Source organism: Miscanthus floridulus, chromosome 3, assembly GCF_019320115.1.
Source record: "Miscanthus floridulus cultivar M001 chromosome 3, ASM1932011v1, whole genome shotgun sequence".
NCBI lineage: Eukaryota > Viridiplantae > Streptophyta > Magnoliopsida > Poales > Poaceae > Miscanthus > Miscanthus floridulus.
In genome coordinates this window covers 76,023,935-76,050,687 of record NC_089582.1, presented here as the reverse complement: position 1 = coordinate 76,050,687, position 26,753 = coordinate 76,023,935, and the positions used below count along the sequence as shown (strand labels likewise).

The 26,753-nt window shown below is 41.6% G+C and overlaps 1 pseudogene; it reads right to left on the bottom strand.

Moving 5' to 3' along the window:
* Positions 1 to 26,285, bottom strand: part of LOC136543902 (uncharacterized) — an 89,279-nt pseudogene extending 62,994 nt beyond the window's left edge.
* Between the last annotated feature and the right edge of the window lie 468 nt (positions 26,286 to 26,753).

Sequence of the window (26,753 nt, the reverse complement as noted above, 5' to 3'; positions counted from 1 at the left end):
TACCCGATTGTATCTAGAAAAATGCTCGATTAAGTAAACAAATACTCGAACCGAGTCAAACATAAGTTATTAAAGGAACTCTTTATTGATAAATTCCATTACATTGGATAGGTGTATAATAACAAAGACCTATTGAAGACTATGATGTACAATAACAAAGGCCAATCGAGTATGGGGTTTCCCCATAGCCGACTATGACTGAGCTCTACAAAGGCGACTTTATGTGCTTGTGCAAGAGAAATAGGGGAGAATTTGCGCATGTAGGGAAACACCTACCCAACACCTAGTAAAGGCAGAGCCACGGACCAAGAGAATTGAGATGGGGAACACTCTCGCAAAGCTTCCACTAACATCCCCCTAGGAGCAAGGGATATAGCAGAGCCATGAGGAGACCTGCTCCATGTTGGTGTTTCTTAGCGTAAGCAGAAGGAATCCGCAAGCGCACGGATACACCATTATAGCACTTCACCTAGAAGTATCTTAGCTAGTTCACCTAACGAAAACAAGAAGAAGGGTAACTTGGGTAGTAACATTCTTCTAAGGATAGATATCCTAAGTGAAGATAACCTTATCACTATAGACTTGCTTTGGGCACCAGCGTACACCTGGTCTGCCAAGCGATACCGGCCTACAGCTCTATGTCAAACCCAAACATGGGGGATTATGAAGGATGGATAAGGCTATCACCACCTGCCGCCTACCCCTCAACCGTGGGGAATGAGGCAAACAATGGTGACTTCTAGCTTAGACACCGCGTCTACGCTATTGGCCACTACTCTAGCGTTGGCCAGGAACTTCCATCTTTACTAGGAGTCCTCTACTAGAGTATCCGCCATGGGGATGGACTATGAACCCGCAAGTTTATAATGAACAAAGACAACTTTCTTAGGAAATCAATACCAAAGAATGAACACAAACTTCTTACTCCTAGTAGTAATGTGATCATAGAGGTACAAGTGGAGGAGCCGTTAGCTCCAGCACTCCTTCTGATAAGCGTACCGGGTACACTAGTGGAGGTAGCCAACAACTTTGGTACTTCTTCAACTTATCTCTCTCTCACTCCCTATACTACTCTAGCTAGAAGCTAAAGATGTGAATGGAGCTCTTCTTCTTCTTCTTCTTCTTCTTCTTCTTCTTCTTCTTCTTCTTCTTCTTCTCTTGTGTATCAATGTATGAATAAAGGTTGTGAGGGAGGTAGCCTTCTCTTTTATGGCTCAAGTAGGAAGGTTTGCTAAGGTATTTTAGGCAACCCCCAATGCAACCGACCTCAGGTGCATTAATGATACCACCACAAGGAAGATGGACCCGGGCTAAGGCAGCAAGGGTGTGGGCGCACCCCCTGGTGCGGCCACACCTAGGCTTGCATGCTTGGCCACTACGTTTGGTAGGTGGATTGCTGGCTGGGCCTAGAGTGCTCCCCCATGGGGTTTGTGCCCAAGTTGATTAGGTAGATGTGCTTTTATTTCTTTCTTCTTTGTTTTGCTTGGGACAAATTGTATGATGAGTGTATTTCTTCTCCTTTTGGCCCATCTAGATGTGTTTTCATGCTTGTCCTGCATGGTAATTCACCAAAACTATGGAAATGGTTAGTTGGAAGTCCTATTTCTAGTTTGTTTGTTTTTGCTTTTTGATGAATTTTATACAAGTGTTGTGGTGTAAAGTGTGAGTTAAGAACCGCCAACAAACTCCCCCACACATAGTCCTTTGCTCATCCTCGAGTAAAGTTCTAAGGACTAAGCGGGTTCATCTTCTTGATTTGAAATCTACATACAAGTTATTCCAAGCTTCACCTGAGCCTATGAGCTTCCAAGTGTCTACCAAAATATCTTAGGTAATTGAAAAATGGAATAGCTTGGATTCAAATCTTCTCACTCTATCCCTACCCAGAAACTTGGGTTTTTATATGGTTTTGAAAACATAAAGATAACTTTTGTTCCTTGAATGATTCTCTCAAGTCACTCAAAATTTATAAATGGTTCCTCACTAGGGCATATTTTTGAATGTTTGCCTTCTCTTTGATCATCCTACTTCTAAAAGCTTATATGGAGCTTGAGTAGGGATGAAAATTTGTGGCACACTTACCTTGCATATGTTGTAAAGTCAAATTTTGGACCCACCGGAGAGAAGTGTCATACTCTTAGATCAAAACTGTGCAAGTGTGTGGGAATTGGTGGAAATATACTCCTTTGTTTGATTTTATCTCTTTCTCTAGCTTTTATTTTGAGACATGGCTAGCTTATTTTCCTTATGAGCCTTCATGTGCTCTTCATTTTTAATACTTTTGGGACCTTCATGTGTCCCTATTTTTCTCTATACTTTGGGACCTTCATGTGCCCAATTATTTCAATTCTTTTTGCATAGCCTTTTTTGTCTCTTTGGAAAATGCTAGGGAGATCATATATTTGAAGCATGGAGTATTTATTTATTGGTGATGGAAATAGGTTTTAGCGTATTCCCAGTGTAGGAATAGCTATTTATTTGTGGTGTGTACGTGAGTTTTGATCTTGGGAGCATGAAAAATCTCTCAACAGGGGTCACAAAACTTGACCAAACTCTACACAAAGTAAGAGGCATATGTGGAAGGTTTTTGTCATGTATGGACATGTATGGCCTTGGTAGGTATTTGTATATCATTAAAGGAACATGCTATTTTGAATTTTGTTTTATAAAAATAATCCCCAAGTACTTTGCAAGAACGAGCAAGCGTCATGTCATCCTACTATATCTCATTCGTCAATCACTTAGATAAAATGGGGTCCCTATGATAAGTGTTCACAAGTTTTAGGAATATTAGCAAGGAATAAAATGTATGAAAAATTTTAATCATAGGAAGACATGGAGATGGAGCATCGCTTTTTAGTTTATCTTAAAATTTGTTTAGTTTTAAATCCTTTTAATATGATGAGAGAGAGTTGCAGAAATTGAGTTTTGATTTTGGCCATCTTTTGTGCAACTGAGTTAGAGGTGAGTGTGGCACCTCCCCCACACTTGTTTTCTTACCTATTTTTATTTTGATACAAAAGAAAAGACAAAAACAAGTGCAATAAATATTTCTACTAATAATAAAATATTTATTCAATTATCAAAACAGAGGCGCATTACATGATTGAAATGAAAAACTCAAAATGATAAAGATGCGCCTAATTATTTAGCGGGAGTGGCCTAGAAAGGCTGATCTAGAGCATCTGCCACTCCCGCCGCCCTCACCACCCTAGCGATCATTGCCTAACCCCTGGCGAAGCACATTGATCTTGTCACTGAGGTCTTTGATTTTCACTAGACTCTCAGCGAGGTGAGCGTTCACTTTCCTAATGTCCTCATGCATGGTTTTGTTCTTAGCACTAAGTGAAGTGATTGTAGGGCCTTTGCATGGTGCCTCCTCGTCGCTACTTTCAAAGATAGTTGGTGGTAGCCTTAGGACTAGGGGTTTCTTGAACATCCAGACCCTAAAGGGCTAAGAAGACGACTCGACCTACTCCTTTGGTGGTGGCTTAGGCTTAGCCCTGAGGGCCTTGCCGTATACCCCATTGGGCTTGTGCATGCCTATGGACTAGGACGAGCGATGGGTAGGGATGAGCTAGCGTGAGAAACTGAATTGCCCGAAGGCATTACAATGGAGCACTTCTTCGGTCTGCCATCCGCTTGATCCTGATGGCACCGGTGGTTGCCCTTGTCGAGGGTGCCTTTTTCACCTTGGTGCCACCAAGGGGCGCCTTGGTATGTGCCGTAGACTTCAAGCTAGTGCCACCGCTCATACAACTAGGCAGTGGCATGATAGCTAGTGGTGCCTCAGTGATCATCCTTACTTCTTCTCTCACAATAGTGCTCTCAGGCACTAGATCTATCGAGGCCGGCACTGCATCAATGTTGTAGGTTGAGCAAGAGGCCGTGTACAAAGCAAGAGCGTGGCTAGCCATTCTTGAGCTTTAGAGTGCTTTGGAGAGGGAGAGAGAGGAAGCTTTGTGCTTGGTGTGAAGAGAGGGAGAGGCTTGGGGTGGTTTATATAGGAGCTAGGGCATCTACCGTGAAGGAAACAACATCGACATACCACCATACCATCAGATATGGGTGATACACAACATCAGGATCGAGTGTGCAAAAATCGGGGGACAATGGAGCCATGGGTGGTGCAGCCGCACTATGGGTGCGCCCGCACCCCTAGAGCCGCCCCTGAGCCATGTTTGCATCTATGTTCTCATGCATGCAGGTGATCTCGATATATGCTGGTGTCGGATTCTGATTCATCAGTATCAGTGAGTGATAGAGCAAGATATACACATGCTTTATGATGAATCAAGGTATATTCTCAAGTGATATTCACATGATTTGTGTTTATGAATGGAGATGTCATGTGATCAATAAGAATCAAGTGCGATAAGAAAGAATTAAGAGTTATTATTTATTGATGGCATAAAGGTAATTTAACCATGATAAACTTGCTTAAAAAAAGAAAAGCAATAATTTTTTTGATTTTTAAGTAAATGAAAAGTATATGTTAGAGGTATTTTTAAATTTTCATAAATTTTGAATGAATTTATCAAAAGAAATTAATTCTATTGTATCTATTTCTTCGTTAGTGTTGAGAGAGGGCTCTAGGAAAACATTTAATCTTTGACCGTTAACTTTAAAAATGTTACTGTCATCATCTTGGATGGTGATCATGCCATGTGTCGACGTCTTGATGACGGTGTACGGTCCTTGCCATTTGCTTCGTAGCTTTCCTTCACTGAAGAGCTTGACTTGGGAGTTGAATAGTAGGACCTTGTCTCCCTCCTTGAACTCCTTCTGTTGGATTCGGTGATCGTGCCATCTCTTAGTTCTTTCTTTGTAGAGCTTGGCACTATGGTAAGCCTTCTCTTGCCACTCTTCTAGCTCAGCAATTTGCTTTTGTCGCTTCTTGCCAGCTAGCTTTACATCTATGTTCTAGCTTTTTATGGCCTAGTGAGCTCGGTGTTCAAGCTCAATTGGTAGATGGCAACTTTTCCATAGATGGGCTGGAACGACGACATGCCAATGGGGGTTTTATAAGCTGTCCTATATGCCCAAAGTGCATTAGGTAGCTTGTCTTTCCATCCTTTTCCCATTACATTGACTATCTTCTGCATGATATTTTTAATTTGTTTATTTGAAGTTTCTACCTGACCGCTGGTTTGAGGATTATATGGGTGGCAATGTTGTGCTTGGCCCCAAGCTCTTTCAGGAAGGTTCTGAAGGTTTTGTTGATAAAGTGGGATCCCCCGTCGCTTATCATCATTCTTGGTGTTCCAAAGCGAGGGAAGACCACTTCATGGAACATCTTCGTTGCATGCTTGGCATCGGTGGCTCTACATGCATGGCGATGCTTTCACCCATTTTGACACGTAGTCAACAGTGATAAGGATGTACTCGCTATCATAGGACTTTTAGAATGGCCCCATGAAGTCAATGCCCCAAACATCAAATATCTCCACTTGCAAGTTGTAGTGGAGGGGCATTGCATTGCGAGCAGTGATGCCACCTTGCAACTGGCATTTTTGACACCTTCGGATGAATTCTTTGGTGTTTTCGTATATCGTTGGACATAAGAATCCACACTGCCAGATTTTGGCTTGTGTGCGGAATACGCCATAATGGCCTCCATATGGTGCTGCATGGCATTTCTCAATGATTTGCATGCCTTCCACCATTGGTACGCATCTCCTCAATAGGTCGTCAGAGCAAACCTTATACATGTATGGGTCATCCCAAAGGTGACATCTGCTCTTGGCTTGTAGCTTTCTCTTGTTTTCACCCGGTGGTACGTATCCTAAGACCATGAAGTTCACGATGTTTGCGTACCATGGGCTTGAATCTGTCACCTTCAACAGCATGTCACTGCATAGGAAGTCATTTATTGACAGTTCCTGCATGTTAGTGGCTTGCATATGCGATAGATGATCAGCGACAGTATTCTCTACTCCCTTTTTATCTTTTATTTCAAGGTCAAATTCTTGGAGTAAGAGAATCCATCTTATTAATCTAGGTTTAGCGTCTTTCTTAGTGAGGAAGTATTTGAGTGTAGCATGATCAGTGTAAACAATGACTTTTGCACCCACTAAGTAAGACTTAAACTTGTCGATAGCAAAAATGACTGCTAAGATCTCTTTTCTGTGGTAGCGTAATTAAGCTAGGCTCCTATCAGCGGTTTGCTAGCATAAGTGATTGCGTGATGCTTCTTGTCGGTGCAGAAAGTGACCAACAAGTAAATATTTGTAGTTTTGCCATACGTTGTGATCGGAGGTGGCCTAGCAATCAATGACATAGGGTTTATACTAGTTCAGGCAACGTGCCCTATGTCCAGTTTGAGTCGGTCAGTGACTTTATTCCTGAGCCCAGGTGCTCGAAGTTTGCAGTTGGGTTACAAACGAGAAGGAGAAAGATGGGGAGTACAAGAGGTCCGATCGGACTCCGGTCGGAAGGGCCAAGAGCGATAAGAGCTCTGCTATGAGCTAAGTGTTCAAGCACGTGCTTGAGGTTCGAACCTGGCTATTCTGTGGTTGTGAACTAGTGAACTTGATCGATCTAATAATCTAAAATCACTTGAATGAACCTGAATGTTGGGAGAGAGCGCATCCCCTTTTATAGATGAAGGAGATGCCCTTATAAGTGAGAGGGAGAGAGTACATATGCTTCTAAACCTTGTTGCCCACGCTGGTGGGTATAGGATTATGGTAGGCGCCCACAACACTATTGGATGTTGGATGCACTTGGGAGGCTATGTTGTTTTGTTCGGGTATGGCAAATGTCGGTACCTACTATACTGTTGATGCCTAGAGGCATGTGAGGGGTTTCACCATGTTCACTCGGTATGGTATATGCTAGTGCCCACAACACTATCGATGCCTAGAGGCATGTGGGGGGAGCCTTATCATATGGGAGTTAATGGCGCCCACAACACTATAGGGAAAATGTCGGCACATACAACACTGTTTGTGTCAGGCGCGGTTGTAGAGTATTGTTTCTATAGGTGTATAGGGTATGGTCCATGGTATCGTGGTTTGACTTGTGCACCTTGCCTTGCTTTCTCTGTTCGTTCACTGGTCCTTTCAGAGTGGGCGTCCCCGGTCGGTTGGTCCTAGTCGGCTCTGGTTGCGCCAGTCGGAGAAGAGTGGTGAGTAGGGTTTTTGTGTACTCCAGTCAGAGACGTGGGGTCAGAGTCAGAAGTAGTGTTTTGGCCAGGCCTTTCGGTCGGAGAGACTGCCCAGAGGCGAGGTAGAGATCAAAGTGAGCGCTCCGGTCGGAGAGGTGGGCCGAATTCGGAAGACGGGCGCCGTTCCTCCTTGGCCAGGCCTTTCGATCGGTGATTGGATCGCCCTTCTAGCCTGTTGTTCCGACTCATGGGCCGGGCCATGAGTTGCGTGTTATCTGCTTGGGCTGAGCCTTTGTTGGGAAGCCAGTCCACGAGGGACCCTGGGCTTATGAACCTAACACTTCTTATCTTTGGTTTGGCCAAGGACCGCACCAATAGCATAGTCGCTAGCATCACACATTATCTCAAAAGGGAGTGACCAATTGGGTGGTTGGATGATTCACACTAAGATGAGTGCTTTCATTAGAGTGTGAAAAGCATTTAAGCACTCATCTGTGAACTCAAAAGGTGCATCCTTAGCTAACAGGTTCATGAGGGGTCTAGAGATTTGTGAAACATCTTTGATGAACCGCCTATAGAACCCTGCATGATGTAGGAAGCTATGGATTCCTTTCACGTTCATGGGGTGTTGTAGCTGCTCCATAACTTTGATCTTAGCCTTATCTACCTCGATCCCCCTCTCAGACACATGGTGCCCAAGAACGATGTCTTCACGGACCATGAAATGACACTTTTCGTAGTTAAGTACCATGTCCTTTTTTTTGGCATTGTTGTAAGACTTTCTCTAGATTCTCTAGACAGTGGTCAATGGTTTTTCCATAGACTAAAAAATCGTCCATGAAAACCTCCATGATTTCTTCTATCATGTCTAAGAAAATAGACATCATGCACCATTGGAATGAAGCAGGTGCATTAAACAACCCGAACGACATTCGATGATAAGCGTACGTTCCACACAGGCATGTGAAGGTCTACTTGCTTTGATCATAGTGGTGGATGGGAATTTGATGATACCCTAAATAGCCATCAAGGAAATAGAAGAAAGAATGCTTCGCGAACCACTCTAACATTTCATCAATGAAAGGCTGTGGGAAGTGGTCTTTCTTTGTTGCTGAAAGCTCTAGTTTGGTTTTGGTAAATTGATGAAACCCTAAGTGCTAACCTAGTTTATCAAAGTGATTATGAGATAGGTGGCACATTCCAAGTCATAAAGCAAATAAATATCATGACATGATGATGGTGATGCCATGGTAATGATCAAGTGGTTGGACTCGGAAAAGAACAAAGAGAAAAACAAAAAACTCAAGGCAAAGTGAAATTTATAGGAGCTTTTCGGTTTAGTGATCGAGACACTTAGCAAGTGTGATCACATTTAGGATCGATAGCCATACTATTAAGAGGAGTGAAACTCATATCAAAATGCGGTTATCAAAGTGTCACTAGATGCTCTAACTCATTGTATATGCATTTATGATCTAGTGGAAAGCTAACACCCTTGAAAATGTTTGTGAAAAATGCTAACACACGTGCACAAGGTGATACACTTGGTGGTTGGCACATTTGAGCAAGGGTGGAGAAGTTGGTGAATCGAAGGAGGTGTTTTTCATTGTGAAATAGTGACCGGACACTGAGTTCAAAGTGATCGGACTTGGGGTTCCAGCGTTTGGTCAATTATAAAAGAAGGTGGCACTCTTGGCCTGTGACCAGATGTAGGTGACTGGACTCTGACTAAACACTGTTTAGTGTCTAGTCCGGCTAATGTGGTGACATATAGAGAAGAGGATGAGTGACCGGACGCTAGGTGAGTCCGGTCGGGCATGATCGGACGCGTTCGGTCACAAAAAACCATCTTTGGAACCTTACTGGAAATGACCAGATTCCAGTGGTGGAGCATCCGGTCACTTTGAGCGGCACGTCCGGTCACAACTTAACACATGGTGCAAAGCTAACAAGCCATTCAGATCACATGGACGAGGTCAAACCGAGGGGCCACATGGCGCGCATCGCGTGACCGGACACTGGGAGGTGTGCGTCTAGTCGCTGCGACCTACATGTCCGGTTAGTGCATAGTGGGATGCTCTGTGAGCCCAATCGCTCTATTCATGGGGCTCTCTATTTAAGCCCCATGGCCAGCACAAGCTCACCCTCTTTACCATTTTCATTGACATAGCAACCTTGTGAGCTTAGCCAAAGCCCTCCCACTCATCTCCATCATTGATTCAACATCTTTGTGAGATTGGGAGAGAATCCAAGTGCATTGCTTGAGTGATTACATCAAGTGGCACTTGGTGTTCGTGTTTTGCTGTGGGATTCACTTGTTACTCTTGGTTGTTGCCACCATCTAGACGACTTCAAGCTGTGAGGATTGTCAAGCGGAGGTTGGTGATTGTCTCCGGCTCCAATCACGGTGATTGTGAGGGGTCTTGTCCCTTTGCTGGCGAAGCGCCAAAAGGTAACTCTAGTGGATTGCTCATGTCATTAAGTTGCCTCACTTGTGGGTAGGTTCTTGCAGTGTCCAATTATGTGAACGAGGTTCGTGCAACACCTCTTAGCCTTCGAACCACCAAGTGTTGGTCGACACAACAGGGGCAAGCATGTGAACCTCAGGAGAAAAACATTGGTTGTCTCTTGACCTTTAGTATTCTCCTAGTGATTGATTTAGTATTCATCTTATGATTGGTTGACTCCTCTACATGGTGGTATAATCACCTTACTCATTTACATTCCCGTAAACTAGTTGTAGCAAGCTCTTTAGTGTAGCTAGAATTGAGAGCTTGCTTTGTAGCTAAAGTTCAACTAGTGGAGCTCTTTAGTGTAGCAAGTGTGAGAGCTCTTAGTGAGTAGTGACTTAGTAAATTGTGTGTCTAGTGATCATAGTAACTAGAATTGTTGGATAGGTGGCTTGCAACCCTTGTAGAGCTAGAGCAAGTTTGCTTTTTGCTATTTGTTAGACTAATCAAATTGCTCTAGTTGGTTTGTAGATTTTTAAATAGGCTATTCAGCCCCCTCTAGCCATATTAGGACCTTTCAAGTGGTATCGGAGCCGTGGTCACCATTTGATTGAAGGCTTAACAACCTCAATGTCAAATTATGGCTCAAGTTGTGTTCAACCATGTGGGGGGCAAACCACCATTCTTTGATGGCACATGTTATAATTATTGGAAGAGAAAGATGAAGATGTATCTTGGTTCAGTCAATGATCAAGTGTGGGATGTGACCGAGTGACTATGCTATCATTGATCCCGATAATCTCACCAAGCAAGACAAGGCTAACAAGCAATGCAATACAATGGCTCTCAACACCATATACAATGCCATTGATCCCAAGGTGTTTGAGTAAATCAAGGATTGTGATAGAGCTAATGAGGTGTGGAAGAGATTGGAGGAAACATATGAGGGCACATCGGTGGTGAAGAGTGCCAAGTTGTATATCCGCAAGAACAAGTTGACAAGCTTCAATATGAAGGATGATGAGAGCATTCCAGAGATGTTCCATCAGTTGCAAGTGATTGTCAATGACTTGAAGGCTTTGGGAGAAATGATCAATGATGATGATGTCTCATTTCGGTTCTTGATGTTCTTACCTCCAAGATTTGAGATGTGGAGATTGCTTATCATAAGGGGAGGATTGAAGGAGATTATCCCTAACCAAGTACTAGGTGATGTCATGACACAAGAGACATACCATGTGGAAAGGGAGGGGGTTGACAAGGATGATAAGAAGGAAGATGAAGACAAGAAGAAGAGTGTAGCATTCAAGGCTAGATCATTATCCAAGAACAAGAGCAAGTCCAAGAAAGAATCAAGTGATGATGAGAATCTTAGTGACATTGATGATGAGGCCATGGCTCTCCTTGTACACAAGATGGGCAAATTCATGAAGAAGAAGGGCTATGGTGCAAGAAAAAGAAGAGATCTCACCAAAAGCAAAGAATATGTCAGAAGATGCTATAATTACAAGAGACCCAATCATGTTGTAGTGGATTGTCCCTACAATAGTGACAATGACAAGGATAAGAAGAAGAAGCACAAGAAGGAGAAGGAGAAGAAGATGACCTTCCAAAAGAAGAAGAAGGGTGGAGGCTATGTGGTCACTTGGGATAGTGATGGCTCTAGTGATGATGGCAAGAAATCAATCAAGAAAGCACTAGCCTCATGGCAAAGCCTACCAAGGTAAAATATGATGTGAGTGATGATGATGAATGTGAAAGTGATGTTTGTAAGAGTGATGATGATGATGAGGAGTACACCAAGGAGGAGCTCATGGACATGTGTAAGCAAGTGCACACTTGCTTTGAGATGAAGAGAAAGGAGTGCAAAGAATTGTGCAAGAAAGTCAAATTTCTTGAGCAATCCTTTGATGAGCTAAATGCCACTCATGAGAGGTTAATAGAAGCCCATGAGAACTTGGCAAAGCTCACTCTAAGCTTGAAAAGGCTCACTCCTCTCTCATCAAGCAAGTCAAGATGGAGGAAGACAAGAAGGAGCAAGTGATTGTGTCATGTGATGTGGGACTAACATGTGATATTATTGATGAATCTTTTTATAAGCCCATTGTTGTTGCTCCCACTAACCCTTCTTGTAGCACTACTACTTCTACTTCACCTTTGAGTGATGGTTTCACTTGTGATGCCTCATTAATGGTGGAAAATGAGACCCTCAAGAAGGAGGTGAATGAGGTCACTCGTGCCTTAGGCAATGCCTATGGTAGAGATGCCCGCTCGCTAAAGTGCTTAGGTAGCCAAAGGTTTTCTCTCAACAAAGAGGGATTAGGCTATACCCCCAAGAAAGGCAAGGTGACCTTTGTCACTCCCAAAACTAGCTTTGTGAAGGGAAATGGTCGGTTTTGCAATAGATGCAAGCAAGTTGGGCATATAGAGCAATATTGCAAGACTAACATGAACAAGCAACCTAATGTATCCTCAATTAGATTTGATTCTTATTACATGCTTGTTAAGGGTGCCAATAGTGTGAAGGCTAAGTTCATTGGTACACCAATTGTGGGCCCAAAGAAGAAGGCCGTTTGGGTACCGAAGACCTTGGTAACAAACCTTCAAGGACCCAAGCAAGTTTGGGTACCTAAAAAGAATTGATCTTCTTTTGTAGGTCAATTATAAAAACAGAGGAAGGCATTGGGTGCTTGATAGTGGGTGCACACAACACATGACCGGTGATCCAAGAATGTTCAATTCAATCAATGAAAATAAGAGCAATGGGATTGATAGTATCACATTTGGTGACAATGGCAAAGGCAAGGTCAAAGGTCTTGGTAAGATTGCAATATCCAATGACTTGAGCATTTCCAATGTGCTACTAGTAGAGAGCTTGAACTTCAACCTATTATAGGTAGCTCAATTGTGTGATCTTGGTTTCAAGTGCATATTTGGTGTGGATGATGTAGAGATCATAAGTGTAGATGGCTCTAACTTGATATTCAAAGGATTTAGATATGAGAATCTATACTTGGTTGATTTCAATGCTAGAGAAGCTCAATTGTCAACATGTTTGCTCACTAAGTCTTGCATGGGTTGGTTATGGTATAGAAGGCTTGGTCATGTTGGAATGAAATAATTGAACAAGTTGATCAAGCATGACTTATTTAGAGGCTTGAAATATGTCGCATTTGAGAAGGATAAGCTATGTAGTGCATAGCAAGTTGGAAAGAAAGTCGGTAACACACATCCTAAGAAGAGCATGATGAGCACATCCAAGGCATTTGAGTTGGTGCACATAGACTTGTTTGGACCAACCACATACACTAGCATTGGTGGAAACAAATACGGATTTGTGATTGTGGATGATTTCACTAGATACACATGGGTGTTCTTTCTTGTTGACAAGAGTGATGTGTTTGCAACCTTCAAGACATTCATCAAGAGAATTCATAATGAGTTTGAAACAACCATCATGAAAGTGAGAAGTGACAATAGAAGTGAGTTCAAGAACACAAGAGTGGATGATTTGTGTGATGAGTTTGGAATTAGGCATCAACTTTTGGCCAAGTATACTCCACAATCAAATGGCCTAGTTGAAATAACAAATAGAACTTTGATTGACATGGCAAGATCAATATTGAGTGAGTATAATGTGAGTCATTCACTTTGGGCAGAAGCAATTAACATGGCTTGCTACTATAGCAACCGACTCTATTATCACCCCATGATGGAGAAGACACCTTATGAGCTATTGAATGGAAGAAAGCCCAACATAGCATACTTTTGGATTTTTGGTTGCAAATGCTATATCTTGAAGAAAGGCACTAGATTGGACAAGTTTGACAAGAAATGTGATGAAGGATTCCTACTTGGTTACTCAACTACTAGCAAAGCATATAGAGTTTGGAATTTGGATCATGGCACTCTTGAGGAGGTTCATGATGTGGAATTTGATGAAACAAATAGTTCCCAAGAGGAAGATAAGAATCTAGATGATGCAAGAGGCACTCAATTGGTAAATGCAATGAAGAACATGGACATTGGTGATATAAGATCTAGAGAGGTGATTGATGTTGAAAATGACAAGAATCAAGTACTCTCTAACTCAAATGTACAAGCTAGTGGTTCTCAAGATCAAAGTCAAGAAAGTGCTAATGTTGGCAAAGTGCAAGGTTAACAACAAGTGGCTAGTTCATTATCTCAACCAAATGATCGATCAAATGCAAGCAATCAAGTGCAAGTGCTCCAACCAACCAATGTCGCAAGAGATCATCCTTTGGACTCTATAATTGGTGATATTTCTAGAGGTGTACAAACAAGATCTAAATTGACATCATTTTGTGAACATTTCTCATTTGTGTCATCCATTGAACCTAAAAAGATAGATGAAGCTTTGAAGGATGTTGATTGGGTCAATGCTATGCATGAAGAACTAAACAACTTCAAGAGAAGTCAAGTATGGGAGTTAGTTGAGAGGCCTATGGATCATAATGTAATTGGAACCAAGTGGGTCTTTCGGAACAAGCAAGATCAAGATGGGATAGTAAAAAGGAACAAAGCAAGATTAGTAGCTCAAGGTTACACTCAAGTTGAAGGTCTTGACTTTGGAGAAACATATGCCCCGGTTGCTAGATTGGAAGCAATTAAAATCTTGCTAGCCTATGCTTGTGCCCACAACATCAAACTCTATCAAATTAATGTCAAGAGTGCATTTCTAAATGGTTACGTCAATGAGGAAGTATATGTTGAGCAACCTCCCAATTTTGAAGATGACAAGAAGCCTGACCATGTGTACAAATTAAGAAAGGCTTTGTATGGATTGAAACAAGCACCAAGAGCATGGTATGAGAGATTGAGGGATTTTCTACTATCTAAGGGATTCAAGATGGGAAAGGTTGACACCACTCTCTTCACCAAGAAGCTTGGAAATGACTTGTTTGTATTGCAAATCTGTGTTGTTGATATCATATTTGGGTCAACAAATCAAGATTTTTGTGAGGAGTTTGGCAAGATGATGGCAAGTGAGTTTGAGATGTCCATGATTGGAGAGCTTAGTTACTTCCTTGGTCTTCAAATCAAGGAAATGAAGATTGGCACATTTGTGAGTCAAGGCAAGTACATAAAAGACATGCTCAAGAAGTTTGGAATGGATGATGTTAAAACTATTAGTACACCAATGGGGACAAATGGAAGCTTGGATAGTGATGCTTGTGGCAACATGGTGGATCAAAAGATATATCAGTCTGATTGGAAGCCTACTCTATGTGACCGCATCAAGGCCGGATGTGATGTTTAGTATATGCATGTGTGCTAGGTTTCAAGCCTTACCAAGAGAAAGTCATTTGAAGGCAACAAAGAGAATATTGAGGTACTTGAAGCATACACAAAATGTTGAATTGTGGTATCCCAAAGGAGCAAGATTTGAGTTGATTGGATATTCGGACTCCGATTATGCGGGATGCAAAGTTGAGAGAAAGAGCACATCGGGCATATGTCAACTATTGAGAAGATCACTTGTGTCTTGGTCATCAAAGAAGCAAAATAGTGTAGCACTTTCAACCACCAAAGCAGAGTACATTTCAGCCAAAAGTTGTTGTGCTCAATTACTTTGGATGAAGGCTACTTTGAGTGACTTTGGAATCAAATTCAAGCAAGTGCCATTGCTATGTGACAATGAGAGTGCCATAAAGCTCACGAACAACCTGGTTCAGCATTCAAGAACAAAGCATATAGATGTCTGTGAACATTTCATAAGAGATCACCAACAAAAAGGGAATATTTGTATTAATAGTGTTGGCACCGATGATCAACTTGCCAATATCTTCACCAAGCCACTTGATGAGAAGAGGTTTTGCAAGCTAAGGAATGAATTGAACATACTTGACTGCTCAAATATGTGTTGATGCACCCCCATTATATGACATGCCTCTCCTTCGAGCAAAGCAAGGTAAAGTTAATTAACATGTCATTCATCCATTGCTAAGGACTTGTTTAGTGCATCTAGTCATTCCTATCATGTCCTAGGCTCATTCATTAAAATCAAATGAATTTAATGCTTGTATGGTACCACTATTGCTTGTATGCTTGAAATGATCTAGTGGTAGCATATGTCATGATTGTGGGCTTGTAAACCTAGTGCTTAATCTAGAAAATGAGCTATAAGTGTTTAACTCAACATGGTGCATGATAACCCTCTTTTGGAGGTGTGAAGAAGCTTGCCCTTGGATCAAACCGAGTTAAATATCTATTGCAAGTTATCTAGATTGAACCAAATTGGGAAAATGATCCTCACTTCACATGGTTTCACCCCAACCTATCTAAAATTTAAGCTTGCCTTTTGTGCTAATTATTGACAAAGGGGGAGAGAAATTCATAAAGATAGTAAGATAGGGGGAGCAAACAAATGGAATGACATTGTAAGGGGATCAATCAAAATTGTACACAAGTAGGGGGAGCAAGCTCATAAACTTGTATGTTACATTTGAATCTGCATTTCATATATTTGCTTGCATGGCACAAGTTTTAAATTTCAATATGCATGCTTGTGTGGTGTATGCTTGTTGTAGGTTTGAATGATGAAATAAAAAAAACTAGCATGTATAGGTTAAGTAGCTAGACTTATGTTCATTTTATGAAAACTAGACCCTTACTTCTAATGTTGATCTCAAGGGGTATTCTAGTTTTTGTGTATGTTTAGTTACTAATGGTGCTAAGGATGGTATATTGGTGTACTCTGATTGGTATCATGCTTCAAAGGTCCGTCTTTTATACCTTAGCATCATTTGGTAGACATTGACTCCTACATTTCCTATCTAAACATATGTGCAAGCTACAATCCAAACTCTTAGCACATATGTAGGGGGAGCAATTGCTACCATATGGGATTCATGAAAATTGTTCATATCCTTTTACACATAATAAATATGCTTGGGCAAGCAACATGGATTCAAATGAATTTCAATTCATATCTTTGTGAAAGGGTTGTCATCAATTACCAAAAAGGGGGAGATTGAAAGCTCTAGTTTGGTTTTGGTGAATTGATGAAACCCTAAGTGCTAACCTAGTTTATCAAAGTGACTATGAGATAGGTGGCACATTCCAAGTCGTAAAGCAAATAAAGATCATGACATGATGATGGTCATGCCATGGTAATGATCAAGTGCTTAGACTTGGAAAAGAAGAAAGAGAAAAATAAAAAGCTCAAGGCAAAGGTGAAGTTTATAGGAGCTTTTTGGTTTAGTGATCAAGACACTTAGCGAGTGTGATCACATTTAGGATCGATAGCTGTACTATTAAGAGGAGTGAAACTCGTATCAAAATGCGGTTATCAAAGTGCCACTAGATGCTCTAACTCATTGTATATGCATTTAGCATCTAGTGGAAAGCTAACACCCTTGAAAATGTTTATGAAAAATGCTAACACATGTGCACAAGGTGATACACTTGGTGGTTGGCACATTTGAGCAAGGGTGGAGAAGTTGGTGAATCAAAGAAGGTGTTTTTCACTGTCATACAGTGACCGGATGCTGAGTTCAAAGTGATCAGACTCGAGGTTCTAGCTTCCAGTCAATTATAAAAGAAGGTGGTACTCTTGACCTGTGATCGGACGCAGATGACCGAACTCTAACTGAACATTATTCAGTGTTTGGTCCTACTAATGTGGTAGCGTACAGAAAAGAGGATGAGTGATCGGATGTTGGCAGAGTCCGGTCGTGAAAAACCATCTCTAGAACCTTACTGAAAATGACCGGACTCCAGTGGTGGAGCATCCGGTCACTTCGAGCAGCATGTCCAGTCGCAACTTAACACATGGCACGAAGCTAACTAGCTATTGAGATCGCATGGATGAGGTCAAACCGAGGGGCCACATGGCGCGCATTGCATGACCAGACGCTAGGAGGTGTGCGTCCGGTCGCCCCGACCTGCGTGTCCGGTCGGTGCTCAATGGGATGCTCTGTGAGCCTAATGGCTCTATTCATGGGGGCTCTCTATTTAAGCCCCGTGGCCAGCTCAAGCTCACTCTCTTCGCCATTTGCAGTAACATAGCAACCTTGTGAGCTTAGCCAAAGCTCTCCCATTCATCTCCATCATTGATTCAATATCTTTATGAGATTGGGAGAGAATCCAAGTGCATTGCTTGAGTGATTGCATCTAGAGGCACTTGGTGTTCGTGTTTCACTATGGGATTCACTTGTTACTCTTGGTGGTTGCCACCACCTAGATGGCTTGAAGCAGTGAGGATCATTGAGCGGAGGTTGGTGATTGTCTTTGGCTCCAATCGCGTTTATTGTGAGGGGTTTTGTGCCTTCCCCAGTGGAGCGCCAAAAGGTAACTCTAGTGGATTGCTCGTGTCATTGAGTTACCTCACTTGTGGGTAGGGTCTTGCGGTGTCCAATTATGTGGATGAGGTTCATGCAAGACCTCTTAGCCGCCGAACCACCAAGTGTTGGTTGACACAACAGGGACGAGCGTGCTGACAAGCACGTGAACCTTGGGAGAAAAACATTGGTTGTCTCTTACCCTTTGGTATTCTCTCGATGATTGAATTAGTATTCATTTTGTGGTTGGTTCACTCCTCTACATGGTGGTAGAATCACCTTACTTACTCATTTACATTCCCGTAAACTAGTTGTAGCAAGCTCTTTAGTGTAGCTAGAATTGAGAGCTTGCTTTGTAGCTTAAGTTCAACTAGTGGAGCTCTTTAGTGTAGCAAGTGTGAGAGCTCTTAGTGAGTAGTGACTTAGTAAATTATGTGTCTAGTGATCATAGTAACTAGAATTGTTGGATAGGTGGCTTGCAACCCTTGTACAGCTAGAATTTGTCATACTAATCAAATTGCTCTAGTTAGTTTGTAGATTTTTAAATAGGCTATTCACCCCCCTCTAGCCATATTAGGACCTTTTAGTTGCCGTGTTGAGTTTTTGGTAATCAATACTCTTCTCCACTCCATAACGGTTCGTTATGGGATCAATTCATTTTTATTATTTTCAACGACCATCATTCCTCCTTTCTTTTATACCACTTGGACAGGACTAACCTAGTAGCTCTGTGGTATGAGATAGATTATCCCGGCATGAAGAAGTTTGAGGACTTCCTTCTTCATGACTTCCCGCATTGCATTATTGAGCCTACGCTGAGGCTCTCGAGATGGTGTATTCAAAGGGTCTATTGGAATGTGATGGGTACAAAGAGTTGGGCTAATCCCCTTGAGATCTTGTAAAGAATACCCAAACACTAGCCTATGTTTTTCTAAGATGGAGATGAGTTTGGCTGTCTCCTCATCAGAAAACTTGTCGCTAATGATTATAGGAGTTTTTTTTGTCGCCATTAAGGAAAGCATAATGTAGGCCAGCGGGTAGGGGTTTTAGCTCAATCGGAGGTCGTGCCGGTGCTTCCTCTTGAGGAAGATCAATGGTTTTGCCTAAATCATCCTCTTCTTCTATGAAGAGTTTTGCATCTTTTTCTAAGGATGACTTAGGTTATTCAAAGGGTGAAACTGACATGACTTCCTTAGGCAGCTTTGAATGGGGGAGAGATTCTACCATTGAGTTTTTGGCTCGAGTGATAGGAATGGAAAATGTGTCTCTCCCCAATTTTACGTTTAGATCCCCTGATGATGGTGGTTTGATGAAAAGTTGTTCTAAGGGGTGCCCTATCATGACATCAAAATCTTTGATGTCAAAGACATGGAAGTCTAGGGAAATTTCCGTTTGTCCATGGTATAAGGATATCATGAAGAATCCCTAATCCTTCCTATCTAGAACGGGGTGCAATTCTATAGGATTTGATTGTTGGAGCAAGAGGTTCATTATCAAAGTAGGTGGATGCAAAAGTTGTAGACATGATGTTTGCTCCAACAATGGGATTGTAAAGCACTTCCACCATTATTCCATGAATTTTGCCTTTATTAGTTGAGGAAGGGATGTGAATATGAATTTCTTCAGAAGAACACGCCGCTTCTTTTACCCATTCTCCTCTTATGATAGCAGTCAACTCCTTGATGGATTCCCTAAGGGATTCTTTATATAAAGAGTCAAGGGGAGTGACAAGAACTAGTCATCTCATTTGGCATGAGTAATTCGAGGTATTTCCAAAATCTTCGAAAAAATCATCCTCGAAATACGGAAGGTTTGAAGGTTGGAAACCTTCCTCTAGATCTTTTGGTTCGGGTGAGGGTCTCTGGATTAGGGGTATAGGTTTGGCCTTAGCCAAAGAGACTTCCTCGTGGCTTGGCATAGGTTCTACACCATGGGGTTCTAAGGGAGGAGTGTTCTCTAGAATGCGATCTAAGAGAGCTTTTCCTTCGTCAGTGGTTTTGTGGGTGAACAAACCTCCGGTAGCTATGTCGAGCTATAGGGCAGATTCCTTGCTAAGCCCTAACTAGAAGTGTTGTAGCAACATGTGGTTGGGTATAGATAAGTCTGGGCTAGATCGTGTTAAAATTGAGAATCTGTCCCAAGCTACTACACCTATGGTTTCCTTCTCTTTTTGTTAGAAGTTGAGGATCTCTTGTCATAGGATAGCGATTCGAGATATAGGGAAGAACACGAGACAAAATCTATTCCTAAGTTTTTCCTAATCTCCAGCTACCTTCCCTATGTTGTGGGCGTACCATTGTTTTGCCCTCTCATCAAGTGAGAAAGGAAACAACTTCAATCGAAGTGTTTCTTATGACATGCCTAAAATGGTCAGGCAAGCACAGAGCTGCTCAAACTCCCTTAAGTGATGATAGGGGTTTTCATAATCTAACCCCAAGAAGGTCTATTCTCGAACCATGGCTATAAAGCTAGGGAGGAGTTCATAACTAGAAGCTGTGATTGTCTTCGATGATTGTGGTGGTTCTACGAAGTTGCCCTTGGGAGCAAAAAGGTTTTGGATAGTTGGTTGCTCCATTGGAAAAGAGTAAAAAGAAAAGAAAGGTAAATACAAAGGCTACATAGGCAAACTAGGTTCGGAGATGACTACAACAACCGCTCCCCGACAATGGTGCAAGAAATGCTTGTTAGTTTTCTTAGTGTAAGTAGAAGAATCTGCAAGCACATGGATACACCATTGTAGCACTTCACTCGAAAGTATTCAGGATATCGTATTTTCCCAAAGGAACAGATGTGTAAGTCTCTTAGCTAGTTCACCTAACAAAAATAAGAAGAAGGTTAACTTGGGTAGTGAGGTTCTTCTAAGGATAGATATCCTAAGTGAAGATAACCTTGTCACTATAGACTTGCTTTGGGCACCGGCATACACCTGGTCTACCAAGCGATACCGGCCTATAGCTCTACATCGAACCCAAACATGGGGAATTATGAAGGACGGACAGGGCTATCACCACCTGCCATCTACCCCTCAACCATGGGGAACAAGGCAAATGAAAGTGACTTCTAGCTTAGACATGTCTACGCTATTGGTCACTACTCTAGCATTGGCCAGGAACTTCCATCTTTATCTGGAGTCCTCTACTAGAGTATCCGCCACAAGGACAAATGATGAACTCGCAAGATTAAAGTGAACAAAACTAACTCAAGTAGAATCTCACCACCATAGATAAACACGAACCTTATACTCCAAGTAGTACTTGATTCATAGAGGTACAAGTGTAGAGGGAGCCGACAATCCTGGCACTCCTTCCACTACATGTACAAGTTGCCTAGTACAAGAAGTAGAGGTAGCCAACTTTTTCGCTATTCCTTCAACTCTTCCCTCTCTCACTCCCTATATTATTCTAGCTAGGAGCTAATGTAGAAGTGGTGCTTGCTCTTCTTCTCCTCTTCAAGTGTATCATTGTTTGAATGAATGTTGTGAGGGGGTAGCATTCTCTTTTATAGCTAAAGTAGGATGGTTTGCTGAGGTATTTTAGGCAACCCCCACCGCAACCGACCTATGGTGCATTAATGATACCACCACAAGGAGGATGGGCTCGGTTTGAGGCAACACAGGTATGGGTGCACCCTTGGTGTGGCCGCACCTAGGCCTACACGCCTGGCCACCGCCTTTGGCAGGTGGGCTACTAGCTGGGCCTAGAGTGCTCCCCCATGGGTTTTGTGCCCAAGTTGATCAGGTAGATGGGTTGTTCTTTCTTTCTTCTTTATTTTACTTGGGCCAAATTGTATGATGAGTGTATTTCTTCTCCTTTTGGCCCATCTTGATGTGTTTTCATGCTTGTCTTGCAAAACATGGGTAATTCACCAAAACTATGGAAATGGTTAGTTGGAAGTCCTACTTCTAGTTTGGTTGTTTGCTTTTTGATCAATTTTATACAAGTGTTGGTGATGTAAAGTGTGAGTTAAGAACTGCCAACACTCCCTCACTCTAATTGCTCCACAGAAGAGAGGATCACCCGACAGATCGATAGCCAAGTGTTGGTATATTTAAACACACACAGATAAATCCACAAGTGCACGGAGACCAATGTAGCACTTCACCGAAAAGTATTCCAGAATATCGAACTCAAGAAAATGTGTGTGAATTTAACTAAGTCTAACTTTACCCAGAGTAGCAATAAGGCTTAAGATAAATAGGATCATAGAGGGGATCACTAGGTTTTCTAGTTCTAACTTCGGTAAGCTATGTCTTCTACTATTCAACTAGGGACATTACTAAGGAGAAACATATGCAGAGTATGTTTTCCTAGTAACCAGGTCCTGCTCGGCTTACAAACTGGAGGTGGTCTATGAAGGACTCAACAAGGCTATATAGTCACCCTTGCGATCTACCACCGATCTAGAATGCAGGGTACATCCACAAGTAACCGAGTGTAAGCACCATGCTTACACTATGAATACTACTCTAACCTAAGAGCGACAAGGATTAAAGTACTAAAAAAGACTCGCAAACTTGATGAACAATATAAACAAGATACTTAAGTTGGTTCTCTACCGCCTCCTAGGTTGCATCTTTGTCGTCCTTTAAGTTGGTTTGATCCAAGGGCTCACGATGGATGCTCTAGCATATATATACTAGGCCCTGCCAAAGGTAGCTAGGCAAAGGAAGTATTGATAAACTTATACTTATTAATGTGATTGAGATAACCATTGACCTCTACTCAAACAGGCTTACCCTTGTTTTGTCTACTTTTATATCTTATGCAGTGTAATGTATGACCAGTTTCGACCTTCCGACAAACTATGTTGAAGATCTAGAAGCATTAATTAGGACAACTAGAGCCAAACTCAAGAACATCTCAGCTTTAGAATCAGAAGACAACCAAATAAGGCGAAGCTTAACACTAGAATTTGAAGCCATGGTTAACAAGACTCTCTGTGAGTTTTTTGCTCCAACTCCAGCCAACATCCGTACTATACAAATAATCAATGTTGGAGACAATGGATTCGAGCTCTAGCCAGTTCTCATCAACATGGTGCAAGCAAGCTAGTTTTGTGGAAAGGCACATGAAGATATGAGTGCACATCTCCAACACTTCCTAGAGATCTGTAGCACTTTCACCATCAAAGGCGTAACCCAAGACGCCATACTACTTCGCTTCTTCCCATTCTCACTCCTAGGGAAGGCAAAGTAATGGTATAATTATCTGTGCGCTTGCATATCCTTTTCATACACACACACACATATATTCTCTCTAGTCACATGAAATAATAAACTACTTAGCATCACTCTAGTAGTCATATTAGGAAATGTCAACAAGCATTTCTGGCATCATCATTATGGATGACAACCTAGTAAACCAATGCTAAGAGATGTAGGCATACATTAGGTGGCTACTTAAAACAAGTGACAAGTTAATAAATACCAACACTTGGGCAAAGTAGGATTGATTAGGGGGAACTAGATCTATCTTCCCTTGGTGGGACGATGCTCAGCGCTAAGGATTCTTTGAGCTTCTTGTTGAGGTTGACTCCAAAGGGGACGATCTCTCTTCCGACCATTGGAACTTGGGAGGAAAACTTCTACGCTGCTGGAGATGAAAGGCTTGTTGGGATGACTTTGGAGGCTAGCAGGGGCTCTTTATATAGGGGGAGATATGGGTAGCAGGGATCAAGATCTATCCATAAATGGCTCTCATAATGACAGATGATCGAATGACTCAGAAATCTAGAGAATTCTACTAGATAATTACCGAAGATTCACAAGACAATTGAACAGAGGCAAGGAGACAGACAGGTGGGCCGGCTTCTCCCTATGGTGCCTCATGGTCCACTTCTTTGTTATGCCTCCTAACGCTTATCTAATCTTGAGAAATATGTTTTTGCATTACGAATCGTAAAGAGGAGGGCAGCCATGAATATCTTTGGCAAAATAATGAGATCTATTTCATCTAAATCCTCTATAGATTTTTTAGGTTCTAGAAAGATCTTGAGATGATGACCATTTACCCTGAATAGTGTACCTTCATCATTTTGAAGTCTTACAACTCCATGCGACGAAATGCTTATAACTTTGAATGGCCCTTCCCATTTACTCTGAAGCTTTCCATGCCCGAATAACTTCACCCTAGAATTAAAAAGTAACACCTTATCTCCTGGGGCGAACTCCTTCTTCTTGATCCTTTTGTCATGCCATCTCTTTGTTCTCTCCTTATATATCTTGGCGTTATGATAAGCTTTTTCACGCCATTCATCAAGCTCAGAGAGTTGCATCTTTCTTTTGTTCCTACAACTTCCAAATCCATATTCCATCGTTTGATGGCCCAATGAGCCTTGAATTCTAGCTCCACGGGTAGATGACATGTCTTCCCATAAACAAGTTGATATGGTGACACCCCAAGGGGTGTTTTATAGGCTATTTGTTAGGCCCATTACGCATTGGGTAATCTATCTTTCCATGCAGTCCCTATCTCATTGACGGTCTTCTATAGAATGTTCTTGATTTGTTTGTTCAATGTTCCTGCTTGGCCACTTGTCTAAGGGTGATATGGACTTGTGATGTTGTGATGGATCCCATGTTTTGACAAGTACTTGTGAAAGTTCTTGTCAATGAAGTGAGTGCCTCCATCACTTATCACCATTCTTGGAACACCGAAGTGTGGAAATCTTGTTTCTTCAAACATCCTCTTGGAGCTCTTAGCATCAGCAACTCTACTTGGCATGGCTTCAACCCACTTGGAAACATAGTCGACTACCACCAAGATGTACTCACAATTCTTTGACTTTGGAAATGGCCCCATGTAGTCGATACCCCAGACATCAAAGAGTTCAATCTGGAGGTTGTTGGTGAGTGGCATGGCATCTCTTGAATTAATGTTCCTATGCCTCTAACATGAACCACACCTCCAGTGTCTTCATACATTGTTGGCTAGAAAAATCCACTTTGCTAGATCTTTGTATGAGTGCGGAATGCACCATAATGTCCTCCATATGGTGATGAGTGGCATCATTCTATGATATTGATACCTTCTTATGCCGGTACTCATCTTCTGAGTAGGCCATCTAAGCAGACTCTGTAGAGGTATGGCTCATCCCATATGTGGAGACGACTTTCATAAATGAGCTTCCTTTTATTCTCCCCTAGTGGCACATAACCTGCAACTATAAAATTGACAATATTCGCGTACCAGGGGTCGGATTTTGTGACCTTGAAGAGGATGTCATCCCATAGAGAATCATTGATGGGTAATTCTTGTGGATTTTCAAATTACATTCTAGAATAATGATCGGTAACATAATTTTCTACTCCCTTTTTATCTTGTATTTCTAAGTCAAATTCTTGGAGTAACAAAATCCATCTTATAAGATGAGGTTTAGCATCTTTCTTAGTGAGCAGGTATTTCAAGGTAGCATGATCAGTGTAAACAATCACCTTAGCTCCTACTAAGTAGGATCTAAATTTGTCAACAGCAAAAACAACAGCAAGGAGTTCTTTTTCAGTTGTTGCATAACTAAGTTGAGGTCATGTCAAAGTTTTGCTAGCATAAGCAATTGCATGATGCTTATTATCTTTTGTTGGATGCAAAACTACCCCCACAGCATAATCACTTGCATCACACATAATTTCAAAAGGTAAAGACCAATCAGGGGGTTGAATGATTGGTGCAGAGATAAGTGCTTTCTTAAGAATTTCAAAAGATTTTAAGCATGCATCATCGAATTCAAAGGGAACATCCTTGGCCAAAAGATTTGTTAGTGGTCTAGCAATGTGTGAAAAATCTTTTACAAAGCGGCGGTAAAACCCTGCATGACCAAGAAAACTATGGATCCCTATGATATTTAAGGGAGGAGGTAACTGTTCAATTACTTCTATTTTAGATCTATCTACCTCAATCGCTCGTTCGGACACCAAGTGTCCAAGCACTATGCCTTCTCTAACCATGAAATGATATTTTTCCCAATTAAAGACTAAGTGCTTTTCTTCACATCTATGCAAAACCTTGTCTAAATTTTCAAGACAATCATCAAAAGTTTTTCAATAAAGAGAAAATTCATCCATGAAAACTTCCATGATTTCTTCAATCGTATCAGAAAATATAGACATCATGCATCTTTGAAAAAAGCTAGAGTATTACATAATCCAAAAGACATTCTACGATAAGCATAAGTTCCATATGGACATGTAAAGGTGGTTTTGCTTTGGTCATCAGGATGGATTGGTATCTAGTGATAACCTGAATACCCATCAAGGAAACAAAAGAAAGAGTGATTTGCCAGTCGTTCCAACATTTCATCAATGAAGGGCAACGTAAAATGATCTTTCTTTGTTGCCTTGTTAAATTTTTGGTAGTTTATGCACATCCACTACCTCGTGATGGTTCTTTGTGGGATTAATTCATTCTTTTCATTTTTAACAACAGTCATGCCTCCCTTTTTAGGCACAACTTGCACAGGGCTAACCCAATCACTATTTGGGACGGGATAAATTATCCCGACATGCAAGTTTCAGAACCTCTTTCTTAACAACCTCTCTCATCGCATTATTAAGCATACGCTGTGGCTCCCTAGAAGGTATAGAATCAGGATCTGTAGGGAATCAATGTATATAGAGAGCAGGGCTAATGCCCTTAAGATCTTGGAGTGAGTAGCCGAAAGCAGAGCGATGCTTTTCTAATACAACTAGCAAGCGAAGGGTTTCTTCCTGAGAAAGTTTATCACTTATGATCACAATAGAATCCTAATCATTATTGAGAAAAGCATATTTAAGAATAGAAGGTAGGGTTTAAGTTCAATGATGGGCTTAGGTGGCTCCTTCAATTCATCTAAGGGTTTAGGTTCTACAAAATTGTCATCCTCCTCTTCGATAAAAAACTGGGCATCATCTTCAAGATT